The 14,298-nt window shown below is 39.3% G+C and overlaps 1 protein-coding gene across 4 annotated transcripts in view; it reads left to right on the forward strand.

Moving 5' to 3' along the window:
- Positions 1-14,298, forward strand: part of LOC135312009 (uncharacterized) — a 265,067-nt gene that overhangs the window by 75,264 nt on the left and 175,505 nt on the right. For all 4 annotated transcript variants that reach the window (XM_064443701.1, XM_064443702.1, XM_064443705.1 and 1 more), the window contains one exon: positions 7,056-7,135. The gene's annotated coding sequence lies outside the window, so the exon portion shown is untranslated. The remainder of the gene's footprint in view (positions 1-7,055; positions 7,136-14,298) is intronic.

Genomic DNA, 14,298 nt, shown 5'->3' on the forward strand with positions numbered 1-14,298 from the left:
TAGGAGGTCAGCAGCTTCAGAGGAGAAGGCGGTGTGAAGGTGGTGGACTGTCAGCAAAAGGGAAAGCAGGCACACCGTTGGGAAGTCCAATAAGAAAAAAAAATGTGAAAGGTGCCTGCCATCCTAAATGGCTTTTTTATTTTCGTGGAGGAATGTTTCTGTTCTGTTTCTGAGGCACTGGCATTGGTACTGGTATTATTTCTGTTCTGTGTCATCCCAGACATTTTCTAATATGCAAATGTCACTACTTACTGAAAACTAAAAGCAAGTTAAGTATAGAACTAAAGCCATCTGGTAGTTCAGACAGAAAAGTTAGATAATTAGCTGTTCTTGTCAAGGGACTGTGATTAAAATAGGCCATCTTCATAATAGTGACTAGTTTGCAGGGACTTCCTGAAAGCCACCTGGGATAATGATAATGAAAAGAATAAAATTAAAAAGGAGGGGGCGGTGGTGCCATTACACCTCATGATGACTTTTGCAAGTGAATTAAGTCAGCTTTTAATTTGAAGAGTTTGTTATTTTGGTACTTCGGAAAGAAACATAGATTGAGTTTTCTGGCATTGTTTGATGTGACGCAACTAGGTCAGCCAGGTTACTGCTGGCGATCCTTAATATTTCTGTGTAAAGTTCTGGTTTCATTGCTCACATCCTTATTAACTTGTGAGCACTGTTGGCGTAGCTCATCTTCAAAGACGGCTCTAATCTGTGTAACCTGGTGGGTCCTGCTCAGGGAATTTGTTCCCTTTGGGGAATTAGCACTATTAAGAAAAACTAGATGAGTAAAAACATCAGAACACCAGTACTGCTTTCAGTATTTATCAGGTGATGATTGTAATATGCACAGCAATGTTAGTTTAATATGAATTTATATTGATAGGTATCTTTTAAGGAAAAAGCTGTTTAGCAAGTAGTACTTAAAAGTAACCTAATTGTATAGTGGGAGGAAGGATCTGTGTAGCTTTGGCAGCTCCAGCCCCCTCTCCAGCACTACTGAGGAGAGGCTACGTGCTCCCTCAGCCTTTCCGACTGAAATCTTGTCCTTCTTATCCAAGAAAATAGCAGCAAGGAAACCTCCAAAGGCTGAACAGTGCTTGCCCTTTCCTGCATATGGATTCCTTAGCGGATGCCGTATGCCAACGTGATAGAGTAATTTTAATCAGTGAAGTCTGACCTGAATCTTCTTATAAGCTGGGCCTCTTTGAGAACACAGTGTTAAGGGCAGCTATGCTAAATGGACTGGTAGGAAAAAATAAATGGATAGTGAAATGGCAAAGGGAGAATGCTCAATCACTGATATGATTTAATTAAATACATTTTCAATTCAGATGGACAAAAATCCTAGATCTAAATGAGATTAACTGAAATTTATTTGGCTTTGTGGTTGGTTGGTTTGTTTGGTGTGGTTTGTTTTTTTGGTTGTTTGTTTTTTTTTTTTTTTGGACAGTGGCTACTTATTTAACAATTCTAGTAAAGAGTTGCTCATGCTGTTTCAGACAGGTTTGTAAGATTTACAGTGTGGCTGTAATATTTTCTCATATAGAATGTGCTGCAAATTTCTTCTGAAAATACAAGCAAATTGAATACTTAAATTAAAATGTGGGCAAGAATTATAAGTACTCTGACTTTTCTGTGCTTACGTTCTCCTTGAAAAAAAAAAAACCAACAAACTGCCTCTAAGTTATTTTCATTAAGTGAAGATTTTATGTCACTTTATTCCTTGATTAGGAAAGCAATGATTTGAAAAAATTCAAGATATTGAGGTTTCAAAAGTGTCAGGGATGCTCCGCTTTTAGAAAACATAAGTAAATATTTCAGTGCAACATGCTTAAAATAAATGGCTATGGATGTTTGTGGATATGCAAGTATTTCTGATCAGTTTCATGGGTCAAACTTTCACATTAAAAAGGTGATAAATGTATGCATGCATAGTCAAGTTAATATAAGTCTCTAAACACAATCTGTGTAAAACAGCAAAGTGATGCATCTAGTACTTACTTAAGGCTTGTTGTAAGAACTGTTGAATCTGCACACTGCCTTAGGAATTTTCTTTTTTTAATATTGAGAAAATTAAACTATTAAATGATTAAAAATTGCTTTTGAAGTATTTTCTGGAAAGCCATCAAAAGTGAAAGATCCAGATTTTAGTTTCCAAGTGCAGGTTGTCACTCAGGCTTTAAGTTCCACCCACTCATTAGTTGTTTCAATATCCTTCTACACTCAGTGACCTGATGGCCACGGTTCTGCTTTTTTTTTGTTTGTGGCAAACTTTTACATTATTCCCGGACAATCTGACTTTTCAGCATTCTTCACATTTTTATTGTTTACTTACATGGGAGAAGGTGGAATGAGAAGTTGACAACCAAGCTGAAGCAAGAACAGGCTTTTTACTTGGTACTGTTATACCTGGCTTTGGATAAATCTTGCAAGTGAACAAGTGACTGTCAAAAGTATGGGATAATAGAAAGGCTGGGTAGCTGGGGTTGAGCACTGTTAAATCTGAGCACTCTCTTGATGGCAGTTCATTGGAGTTTAATTTAATCTGGTTTTACAATTCAGATATTTTTTTTAAGACCTAAAGCTTGTTTTGTGGTGTGAAGACCTTTAGACTTTGTCCCTTAAATTGTATTTCTCTAATGGGCCAGAGTGTTTTTCACATCTGCTTTTTGATGAGGTGTCTGAATATATGCTCTGGTTTCATCATGTTCCTTGTACGATTTGGTGAAATTCAGATTTTCTTGTAGGTAAGCCTTTGGCCTTCCAGTTGCTTCTGCCTTGCAAAGAAATTAATTCCTTCAAGCCAGTGAGTCTGCAGCTCCAGCTGTGACTGTAGATGAATGTTCTTGCAGGGTCATGTACTGTAGCTCTGAACAAAAGGATTAACAAGAGTTCACTTGGAGGAAAAACACTTAATTTCACCGTAATAACTATGAGAATCCATAGGGAAAGCCAATAAAGCTTTACTATTAAAATTGTTAACAAATGATTATTCCACCGTGACCCCCCTTCCCACTGTTATTGTACTTTTGGAACAGCAACAAAGGATGGGATTGACCTAGTTCATGGTAGTACTTTCGTCACTGGCCTACAAATGATCTTTTTCTTGAAAAATAATTCCTAGTTTAGTTCTTTTAGGAGGCAATGATGGTGTTTCTGAAGGAAACAATGTTTTCTGATGTGTTTCATGCAGTCTTCTGTCCCAAAACTTTGCTTGGTACAAAGGAAGAAGGGGCATCGTGTAGATAGTTATGCAGGGACCAAGCCTGGCAGCCAGCAATGCCCAGATGATGCATGTCATTGCTCCAGAAGAGCATGTACATTTTCCACAACTAGCACAAACTGCTTTTAATGATTCCTGGCAGAAAGGGAGGATTTCCAGGGTGACTCTCTTCGGCTTCATACATAGTGCTCATTGTCTTGGCTCCAAGCTGCACCTCCGCCCAGGATTTGGGGAGAGCAGAGGGGCTGCTGGCAGGGGCCTTCCTCACTCACCATTATCTCTGTTGGCTGCTGATGGCTGGGGTATGACCCCTTTCTGCTCAAGCAAGTGGTGTGAAGGGCCAAGCCACTATTCAGGGCAATAGTCTGATCCTTGAGGGCTCTCCTGTTTCTATTGGAGATGTGGGGAGAGGACGGAAGGAGTTTGATCACAGTGATCTTGACTCTTTACCCAACATTTTAGAACTGCCAGCCTCAGGCAGCACTATTATCTCAGTAGGCAAAGCAATACGTGTATCCATTTATTTGGGAAGGAAAACAAGTAATTAAAATTGACTAATGCGACTGCCCTTCTTGGTTTAAGAAATCAAATAGATAAAAGTAATTTAAATTTAAAGGTTAAAACTCAATATTAGCTTTGTCTTTTTGCTTCACTTGGGCTTTTGAGGTGACCTGTGAATCCTGATTTGTATGTTGGTGACACTCTTGAACCCCTGGCTAGAAAATGCTACAGCACTTGTCTGGGTTGTCTGCCAGGAGCTTCTGGTGTTGAAGCCAAGGCATGAAGGCTGGTGCGTGAACAGGTCTCACTGATAGTGGCCTGAGGTGCTGCTTGAGTACACACTTAGCACCAAGAACTGGGAAGCAGTTTGGCTTCTGTCATGTGCTTTTCTGTTCCTTATTTTTACTTCAAAGACTTTGCCCCTTTGAGACATGTTTATGTGTCTAGTATATATTTGCAAAGAAATATAACTTGTAAAAGTATCCCTCAATCTTTGTTTCATCAAAGGACCACCTAATAATTTTTTTCGAGAAAAGAAAACTCTATGGACAACATTGCACTATGTTTCAACAGTGTTTTTTAACTGTGACCAGATGAGAATCATATTAAATTTTGAATGTTGACCCGCTCCTTTTCCCTCCTGTTGTTTTCTTGCTTGTGTGCTCAGGAATGTGGTTTGAATTTTTCTTCCTCGTGATTATTTTGTGGACTACCTTCTGAAACTGTAGGGACCACCAGGGATGGCTGAGAAGCCACAGTCTGCATAGAATTCCACGTGAACTTTTGTTCTTAGCTATACCCTTGATCCAGCACTCTTTAATTCAAATGTTTCTGATGGTCTCCTGTGTAATACCCAATGTGGCTTTAATTACTCGCAAGTGACAAGTATCTTTTAAAGGTAGGAACTAATTGCAGTCAAATAATTTGGCATGGTCTTTTTTCAACTTGATTTTATCATTGGTTTGATTTTTTTTTTTTCCTTCTTTGTGCCTGTAAGTTCAGGTAGGCAGCCTGTGCTTTAGAGGTGTTCTCTGTTTTTCCTATGTTCTTCAATGATCTTGGTGAAAGATGTCACCTTGCAGAAACTGCAGACACCGTCTTGGTCGAGACTTGAGTTTAAAAGCACATTTTGTGGAAACAGTTGATGTGGTATTCCTGCGTGTGCTGGTTTTGTTTTAATCTGATTAGACTTCCAGAAACTTAGTGTTGTAAGGTGAAAATTTTAAACCAAAGCCACTGCAGGTAATGGTACAACTCTCAGGTCTTCTCTATTTATGTATATTAGGTCTTTCATTGTTGCATTGACGAGTTCACACTAACAGGATTTAACTGTGGACAGGGAACTGCAATTCAGGATTCTCCCCCACCTTGGAAAAGCCACTTAATAGATTGAATGAACATCAAGCTTATAAGATGCCTTCTGGATAAAAGCTAATTTACTTTAGCAATTAAAATCTTCTATATTCTGTAGCTGAAAAATGTTTCTAAGTTGGTCTCCACTGGGAAAGTGAGCTGGGTTCTTTCTGTTTCACATCTCATCCAGAGATTATACTCAACAACGTGGTGTTCTCTAAGTGACACCTGCGTGTAACAACTCACTGCCCTGAAACCTTCCTCTCCATTATGTCTGTGCTGTCTCACTGAAGGCTGAGCAGGTTGTGCGGATGTAAGAGAAGTATGTGTTAGCCAGGATGGGCTGTTGGTGTTACTATAATGTGAGAATGGAGGGAGCACAACTTGAGGGTGTTTTTTTAAAGGCAGATCAAACTAGATCTGAGAGCTAATGAGCTGATTTTTTATTTAATATCTAAGCAGATCAAATATGAGAGGAGTCAGTAATGAAATAAGAATATCACTTGACCATGCCGTTTTTCAAGCTTTTAACACAGAGCCGCACTGAAGAATACTGTGTGGTGAGGTTCTGTAGACTTTTAAGACAGTTATGTAAAATTGGTGATGTGAAAGGATGCAAATTAGAAAAAAACATTGTAAATTTATTTTTCCTTGCGTAAATTAGAGTAACTTATAATTTTTTTGAAAGCATTTATGTGCATATACTAGTATTAGATATGTAATTTTAAATTCTGTAGATGGCGAGATTGGTATATCTGCATGTGGATTTTGTAAGCCTTGTCTCATAATAGGTGAAGTATAGTGAAACACATTTGTAGCCATATCTTGAGTGATGCTTTGCTAGCCTTATTTACTTGAGTAGGCGGCTGAGCTGTCCATGAGAAGTAACTGTATTGAAGCAGCAGAAACCAGAATGTTATTCCATGTGTTACAGATTGCTAGAAATTGGATCGGACCTGCTGAGAGATTGCATCTTGCACCTTAGGTTTGAGAAAGATAATTTTAAGATGTGAATAGGGGAGAAAATGTGTTACACAGGTGTAATTCACAATAAAATGCGGCGTCCTTCGTAAAAGCAGACCCGTTGGCATACTGTTATGAAGAAGTACTTTTCCTGTGTGCTAGAAAGTATGTTTTGCCCATGAAGTCTATGGCGATATGCTTGCAGACATGGGAGTTAATTGCAGAACATGAAATCTGAAAGGTTAATTTGCTAGCTGTCTTGCTGCATAGTTACTCTCTGTTAATCAAGCAGATGCATGCATCATTAGCAGTGCATGTTTTTTTTCCAGTTTAGTATTTGATTTAGAAATAAAGTACTTTGCAGAGATACAGTATAACTAATACAAGTTGCAGAGCCTCTTAATATATTTGTGCTGTGCCTATGAAGTCAAAGTGCAACTCTGAAGAATGCTGTGTTCAGAATTTTAAAGTAGTCTTTATGCCTAAATGCTTAAGAAATATAGAGCTTTCCAGCTGAAACTGAAAATAAAAGTTTAAGAAAAGACATGTTTCATATTTAGCATAAGTCATTCTTTCTGTAAAATATAACCATGATTTGAAAATGCTATTTCTTTTCCTGTGAGAACTGAAAAAACTTCTCTGCATACAGTGTGAATTAATATCAACAAGTGAATATGTGGATAAAACATAGTTGCTAAATCATTAAACCAGCTAGGGATGACTGCTTCTCTTTTGATACTTCTATTATTTACATACCATGTTGATTTTCCATCTATAATTCGTCCTGTAAGTAACTGCATTTCTTGCAGTTCTAGTTCTTCCTCAGATGAATGTACCATGACTTTGTTAGAATGCATGGAGAAAAAGTCTAAAAAATGAGATAAAAAAAGAATAATCTGAAAAACATCTTTGCAAGTGCAGCGTAAGACTGAACTGTGAAGTATTATCGTTTAACTTGCTGTGGATTTGGTGAATTTTGTATTATGTAACACGCTGATATTTCTTTTTAAACATTTAGGAGTTCAACAGATCTTTTTGTTCTGTGGTTGCTGAAGCATTACCCTGGGACAGCAGTAATGACTGATGAATACACTTCAGGTAAGAAATCAGATGTATGCCATTTGGTGTGGTTGTTCATTAAATTTCCTCACATTGTTTTGGTTAAGCTTCAATAGTAGCAGTCTTTAATGTTGCAGCATCAAAATTCACTGAATATAAAGTATAAATCTCTTGTCTATGTGAATGTTTACATATGTGTCTCTGTAAATCATTGTGAGTAGGTTGTTGGTTTTTCTCCGAGATTCGGTAACTCTGACAACAGATGACGTTGCATATTAAGTTGGGTTCTAATGATCAAAAGATTATTACATAATATGGTCTGTCATTTCTAATTCTTTCATCAACCCACCTGCTCCTGCAGGAATTAGTTCCATCTACTTTAAGTTATACCAGATTGAAGCATCTATTCCAGAAGGCTTCACTTTTCTAAACCATATTTGGCTTGCTAAAAAATTTGAGGTTTGCCCTTCAGTAAACTTTATACCAGTTAGTCTGCTAATACTTTGGTAAAAATATGTCCATGAAGGGGAAAACAAAAGACTTTTGTGTATTTGCAGTGAATTGCAGCCATACCCCATGGGGGAAATGCTGCCTCTCCAGTGAATTCTGTTCTTCTGCCCCTTATGATCCAGTTTCATGCAGATTTTTCACCTGGTAGTGGTCATGAGTAGTCATGAGTAGTCTGGTGCAGGTTTCTACTGCGTCTCCATGTGTCTCAGTTTGTTACATAGAGACCTCCTAAGATACATTTTTCCCAATAAATCCGCTTTTATTGAAGATACGAATGTGATGGAAATACAATAAAAAGAGAATGCGTGCCAGCATGCATATGTTTCTTTGCCCCAAAGCAGCAAACTCTCTTCCTCAGTCATGATGTGTACAAGATTTATCTGATGTTGATAAACTGTAAGTTTATTAGTAATATATAATTATCCTTTGTAATTCATTAGAATGATGGGAACAAACAAGCTGCTGCTATTATAGTCTTTAGCCTTGCCACTGTATAAAACACCTTAACTTACTTTTGGATTTTATTTCACATTAGCAATTATGACTGTAGGCCTTATAGGACAATTTCAGCATTCCTTGAGTGGTTTAAGTAACTCAACTTGTTCTTTGAGGCTGTGCCATTTCAGGATATATTTGTCAAGCTGTTGATACCCTTGGAAGTTAACCCATGCTTGTTAAAGCCTACACAGAAGCAAGCAAAGATTGGCCTTAATTCAATTCCTGCTCTGTCACCAAGTTTCCTGGGAAACTGTGGACAAATTCTTTAGTTCCGGTATCGGTGGGAGGTGAGTGCATACAGACCATGTGCTTACGTTTCTGGTAGAGAAGACAGTCTGTCCAGAGTACTTTTTTTGCACAACTCTGTTATGCCCAGGGCTATTGAGCTTTCAGTGCCCCTGAGGATCACCTTGCTGTGCTGGTAATGCAGAGCTGCTATGCAGCTGATTCTCAGAAGTGAAGGTGGTTACTGCCAAATGTACATTTCACCTAAAGTAAAAGACTAGGGCTTACACATACGTGGTGTCAGTACACACTGGGCTTCCAATCACCCTCTTCTTTTCTTCCTTTGTAAGAGTATTGCCGAGATAAATGTGGTGAAGACTGCATTGTGTTCAGATTGGAGCCGGATGTGTATCTAATACAGGCACACTGTTAAAGAGGTGCCTTAGGGCAAGGGCACAAAACGTACAAATGGATGCCCCTGGAGTTTACTTTATTCTGCAACTTGCAGGCTGTAAGACCATAAACACAGCAAATGCAACAAAATGTCAATATCAGTTAGATCAAGGGACCCGGTTAAGCTTAGACCTTTAGGGAAGGCATAGCAGCCTCCTGTCCCAGGGAGTGACTGGTAGCTGATGCCAAGAGAGGGGAGTGGAGTAAGCCCGGTATCTGGTTGCTTCCCAGATCAACCTCTCATGATCTGCAGATGAAGGACCTCCAAGTCAGTGGTGGCTTCTGTGTTGAGTAGCCTTGGGTACACTTTCTCCTTCTGTGAATATGTCAGATTATGTTTTGAACTCAGGTGAATTTTTAGGCTCTGCAACTACACACTGTTTGGAATTCCCCAGCTGAATGCTGGGGGGAAGGAGGGAGCACTCCCTAAAGTTGGTTTTGAACCTCCTACTTGCTAACTTCATTTAACCTGGGGACTAGGGCAATGTGCCCGGAGAGTGAGGAGTTAAACAGTGCCCTTTGTGCTCCAGTGGGGTGGTGGCAAAAGATGGTGGGCGCTAAGTTCTGAAGAAGGCATCTTTTTAAATAGCTAGAGTAAAATCTCCCTGAAGTGAAATGAAACAGAAGGGTTTCTGTGGCTCTCCCACTGCTGGTGCCTTTCCTAACTGTGTAGATTTCGGGCAGCTGCTCAGACCTGTCTTGCTTTTTTTTTTTTTGAGCTCATTTCCCATGTTTTTTTAATAGTAATTTGGGGGTTGTGTGGCATTTATGTTCTTACCTCCTGAAGTTCCAGAAAGCAACAGAAAAGATGCTCTGTCTTTTGAGCTGTGAAGCAGTTGTCCTGACCATTTTTTTTCCCTGACAGAATTCAAGAGTCTGTGGAAGAAACCATTGTAAGTTTAAAATATTCTAGGCACATGCATTCAGTGGGTTGATCCTCCCAGCAACACATTAAAATATAGGACCATTAGTCAGAATTGAACTATATTTTTCTTGTTTTTCTTTTGTACGTTTAAAACATTGGTTTTGGGTCACAGAAACTTTACATGGGTTAAAAAGAAAAAAGGAATTGCCAAATAGTTCCTTTGCTGCAAAAATCATTGTACTGAGGACCTGACCTCACATATTCCAGCTAAAGTATCAAGGCGATGGAAGGAAGTGTGAATATTGCATAAATCTACCTGACTGACTTAGATGGAGTCATAAAAATACACTCTGTAATATATATGATGTTAACTGTTGTGGTAAGATTGCTGAACTGGAAAGGGCTATGGCTTTGCTGAAGGTGATCGTCTCTAAAAAGGTAAAATTTGGTACTGTGAATGTGCTAAGTACAAAGTAAAGGGTACCACACTTTTAAGAGTAAAGGCTTTTAAAATTCCGTAAAAGCAAGCAGAACCAAAACCAACTTTTAGCTAAAATCTGAGTGCCATTTGAAAGAGAATAATTTAATTATACTGATTCTCCTTGTTGGCAGAGAATATTTGGAAGACAGAATTTATACAGCTGGGTAAAAGTTGGGTTTATTTTTGCTCTCCGTTTTTGTTTTTCTTCAAAACACAGTGGAGATCTGTGTTTTGATAACAGAACCAACTTAATGTTGTACACTTGTTTCCATCCCATCTGCCCTCATTTTCCCTTCTGCATCTATATTTGGGGCAGAAAGTGATAAGGCAGCTCTTACAAAGGATCGCCTTGATGTGCAAGGCCTTCAGCTGAATCCTTATTAGATACAAGGCAAATTGCATGTAGCATATCACTTGAGGCTTTTTCAGTTGAAGATGACTCCACTGTGCGTGTTCTGACGTCTCATGGAAAACCATATAAAAGACTGCCAAGACAGCTTTTTCACTTAGAAGAAACTGTTGGGTGCCGTGGTCCTCAAGTCCCCACAAAATGGGCAAAAATTTGCCCCTGGATCCTTTCTGGGAGGCAGATGGACGCTGAGCTTGCCTGTGGTACAAAATGACCAGCTATTTAATGGAGAACCAAGAGGAGGAGCCTCAGATAAAAAAATCTTTGCAATGCTAGAACTGCGGTTGAACTGTTTGCTCACTGTGTTAAGCCTTCAAAAAGGGGTGGTGGTGGGGAGAAGAGCAAATGCACTGCTGTGCTTGCCTGTGCAGGAAGGAGTGGCTGAGAAAAATGTGTTGTGAGTGTTTGGGAGAAAGTGAGTTGGCCAATTTGATTAGACTAAAGAGAATAAGGTTTATCCACAGAACGTCTGGATGCATGTGAATATATGGAGGTGGATTGTTTCTTGCCAGAGACTTGTATAAAATTATAAAAACAGGGCAGGTTTTTTTCTGTAGCAGGATATAACTAGATTGTAAACTTTGGCAGGACTCAACATCTGAATGCTTCTTGAAACTCTGACAATGTTTTTGTAAAACTGATTCTGGAACTGGAATAAATGAGAGTTTTCTGTAGTCTACCTCATGTTAATTAGGTGAAACAGTCAGTTTTGTATTTGTCCAGAAAGAGGTCAAAGCAACCAAGAAGTGGAGAATGAAGGAGCCAAACAAGGGTAAGTAATGAGCCAATTTTTCAAACTGGCAATGACATACCAGGAGTTTGGAAAAAGTATGCTTGCAAGCTTCCTTTATTATTATAACCTCTTGAACAGAATAATCCCGTCCAAACAGCTATAAACGCTTTCCAGTAGAGAGTTTTACGACCTAGTTTCTGACTGAAACACTGTATCTCAGTGTGTGGAAAGAACTTAAATGAAGATGCTGGTGGCAGTGCCTCTAGAGCGTCGTATTACAAACTCCGTGTATTTAGGCACCCCTGCCTTTTACAAATACTTGCTAAGTGGAGTCAAGTGGAGTGAACTTGAAACATTGGGGTTTTTTTTGCAGGGGACTTTTAAATGCCTGGGTTGGCATGCAGAATTTTCATAAGATGCCTGAATTTTTTTAATGGAGCACTGTTTGGAAAAATAATCATTCTAGGACTATTTCAACAGGAGTTCAGCAATTACAGGATGCCTTTCTAGATCCTGTGTTCCTCTAGAGCAGTGAAGGGGAAAAAAAAGGTGGATTTAGTCTGTTCACAATTATAAATCTATTCTGGAGAGAGGCAGGGAAAACTTTGATTAGGTTTCATTAGATTCATGGCCTTCCTGCGAGGAGCAGGGCAAGGAGCTGAGGGAAATGTGCTGGGAGGGGGTAGGAACAAAAATGTTGAACTTGTGGTTTGAACAGCAAATTCTCTTAAATTGGAGAAATATTTCTCTTTGCTTTTGTATACCCTTGCAGGAGGCATCAGAACAGGACATTAGCTGCCCTGGTGAGAGGCTGGCTGACATGGTACTTCTGTGATGGAGAGGAAGCAACACAGAAGTATACTAGATAAGCTGCTACAAGTTGGGGGATTTTGGTTTTGCTCGCTTTTCCTGTGACTCTCTGATGCTGCTGAAGGCAAGGGAGCTCTGCTGATCAACATCAGCTGCGGCTGTGACCAACATCATCTACTCTTTTCTTTTGCCTTTTCAAGGAGTTTGGGAATGATCTTGAAAGCATAGACCATTCGTGTCTCAGCCAAGAAGAATTTCTGAATGCTGTTGAAATACACTATTTAATAGTTGGTTAGCATAGCAAGAACTATAGTTAAAATTCTTGCAGTGTTTTAATTATAATTCCTTTATTATTCCAGTTGCTTATAACTTCCTGAAATGCTCCTGTCTCAAGTTGAAATTTTCCAGACTTGATCTTGGCCTGACAGTGACCTTTCTTCCCTTTTCTTCTTTGTTTCTCTTTTCTCTGTGGTATTAAGTGAATATGGCTTGGGCATTTCATTTATAATGAGAAGAAAATAGTTGAAAAATACACTTCAGCTATTACTTTAAAAATCTGAGACTGAATAGTTCAAGTGCTGCAGCTGTTAGAGAAATAAATGGTGGTGAAAATCATCAGAAGTGCTTCTTGAATCTTAGCAGAATCTGTGAGGGGACACTCAGGGGGCTATCAACTTTAAGTCTTAAATTTTAACGTTCTCTCCATTGTGCACAGGTATTACGCTCCTTCATAAGTAGCACATGCGGTTATTTTGGCGGGATCAGTGATCAGCTGAACGAAGCAGTAGTCCTTGGTGAAAGAGCAGATCTGTTTTTTACTGTTTGCCATGACCCTGGCAAGACAGGGCTTGTAATTCAGGAACAGAGCAGCACAGCTGGCAAGTGCTGTGCTGGGACGTGTCAGGGGAGAGCCCTCTGGGGCACTCCTCCCATCCCACAGTTCAGGTTGAAAATGTTGAAGTTTTCTGAAACTCTTCTCCCAAGAAGACTGTTAAACAAAACACAAACTTTAAATAAACTTTTTGACCATCTGTACTCAGGCTGTAGGCTACAGCAGTTTAAACCAGAACCCTGTTGTCTTAGGGGATGGAATTTATACCTGGGATGGAAAGGGTAGAAATAAATTGTCACTTTCCTTTAAATTAATGCTGTTATGTCTATTTATTAACTTATGTGAAGACTACTGATGATGGTGGTGATGTTGCTAAACAGCAAGTTGTGGGGTTTTACTTCTTGATTTGTAAGGTGTGCTTCAAGAAAAAAGGTTATGTGCCTGCCTGTTGGCTTGCACGGAGGCATGCTTTGCCTTAAAGACTGTTTTTTGCCAAGGACAATCAGTGTAAATGTTTCTATAAAACATAATAAACTTTTTATTGAAATGATTTATCTTAATCTCTTCTGTTCCGTGGGAAATATGAATTGATGTGCATCGATGAATCGTCTTTGTTTCTATTGTTAAATGGATGTGTCTTCCCAGTGACAAAGACAAGTGTCTGACTCTGAAAGCTGCAGGGCAGCAGCAGACAGGGTGAGAACAGAACTGCCAGCAGATCTGGCAGAGGTTCCCGTTGTGCTCTTCTGCCCTTTAACATATGTTTTAAGTGAATTCCCTAACTCTGAACGTCCTGTGTAACATCACAACCCTCTGATCTTGTAGAGGACTGTAGAAAATTTCTTCATTGCCTGTCATAAACTTATTTTGATTGCCTGCGTGATCATTCCTTGCAGGAGCTCCTGAGTGCTGTTCAGACAGTGCTTCAGCAGCACTGCCAGCTGCTGAGTAAAAGTAAGGTGCCTGTGGCATAAGCCCAGCTTTTCATATTGCTGGAGTATACTTATATCTTCCTGGCAAATAGTACTATATATACGGTTTTCTTAAGATTTCAGGATCTCAGCATTTAAGCTTTGGTGAATAAGTACAGAAGTCCCATCACAATCACTTTCACCTCTAAAAATTAATTGGAGTGTATCTGCTGCACTACAGAGTGAATCAACTACTTTAAAATTCCATTGATTTGTCAGAAAAAAAGCCGCGTCTAATACCAGAACTTTGAAGAACATTCTTCTGTGTCACTTGTTTATTCCTTCAGAACAGGAGGGGCTGTTTTCTTTAAATCAGCCACCAGGTTTTGGTCCGACTTGCTATTCTCTCAATGGGAATCTTGTCAAGTGTGGCATCCTTCTGACCTCTCCCTGAGTGAGCCGCAAACATCATAAC

This window comes from Phalacrocorax carbo, chromosome 2 (genome assembly GCF_963921805.1).
Source record: "Phalacrocorax carbo chromosome 2, bPhaCar2.1, whole genome shotgun sequence".
In the NCBI taxonomy this organism is placed as follows: Eukaryota; Metazoa; Chordata; class Aves; order Suliformes; family Phalacrocoracidae; genus Phalacrocorax; species Phalacrocorax carbo.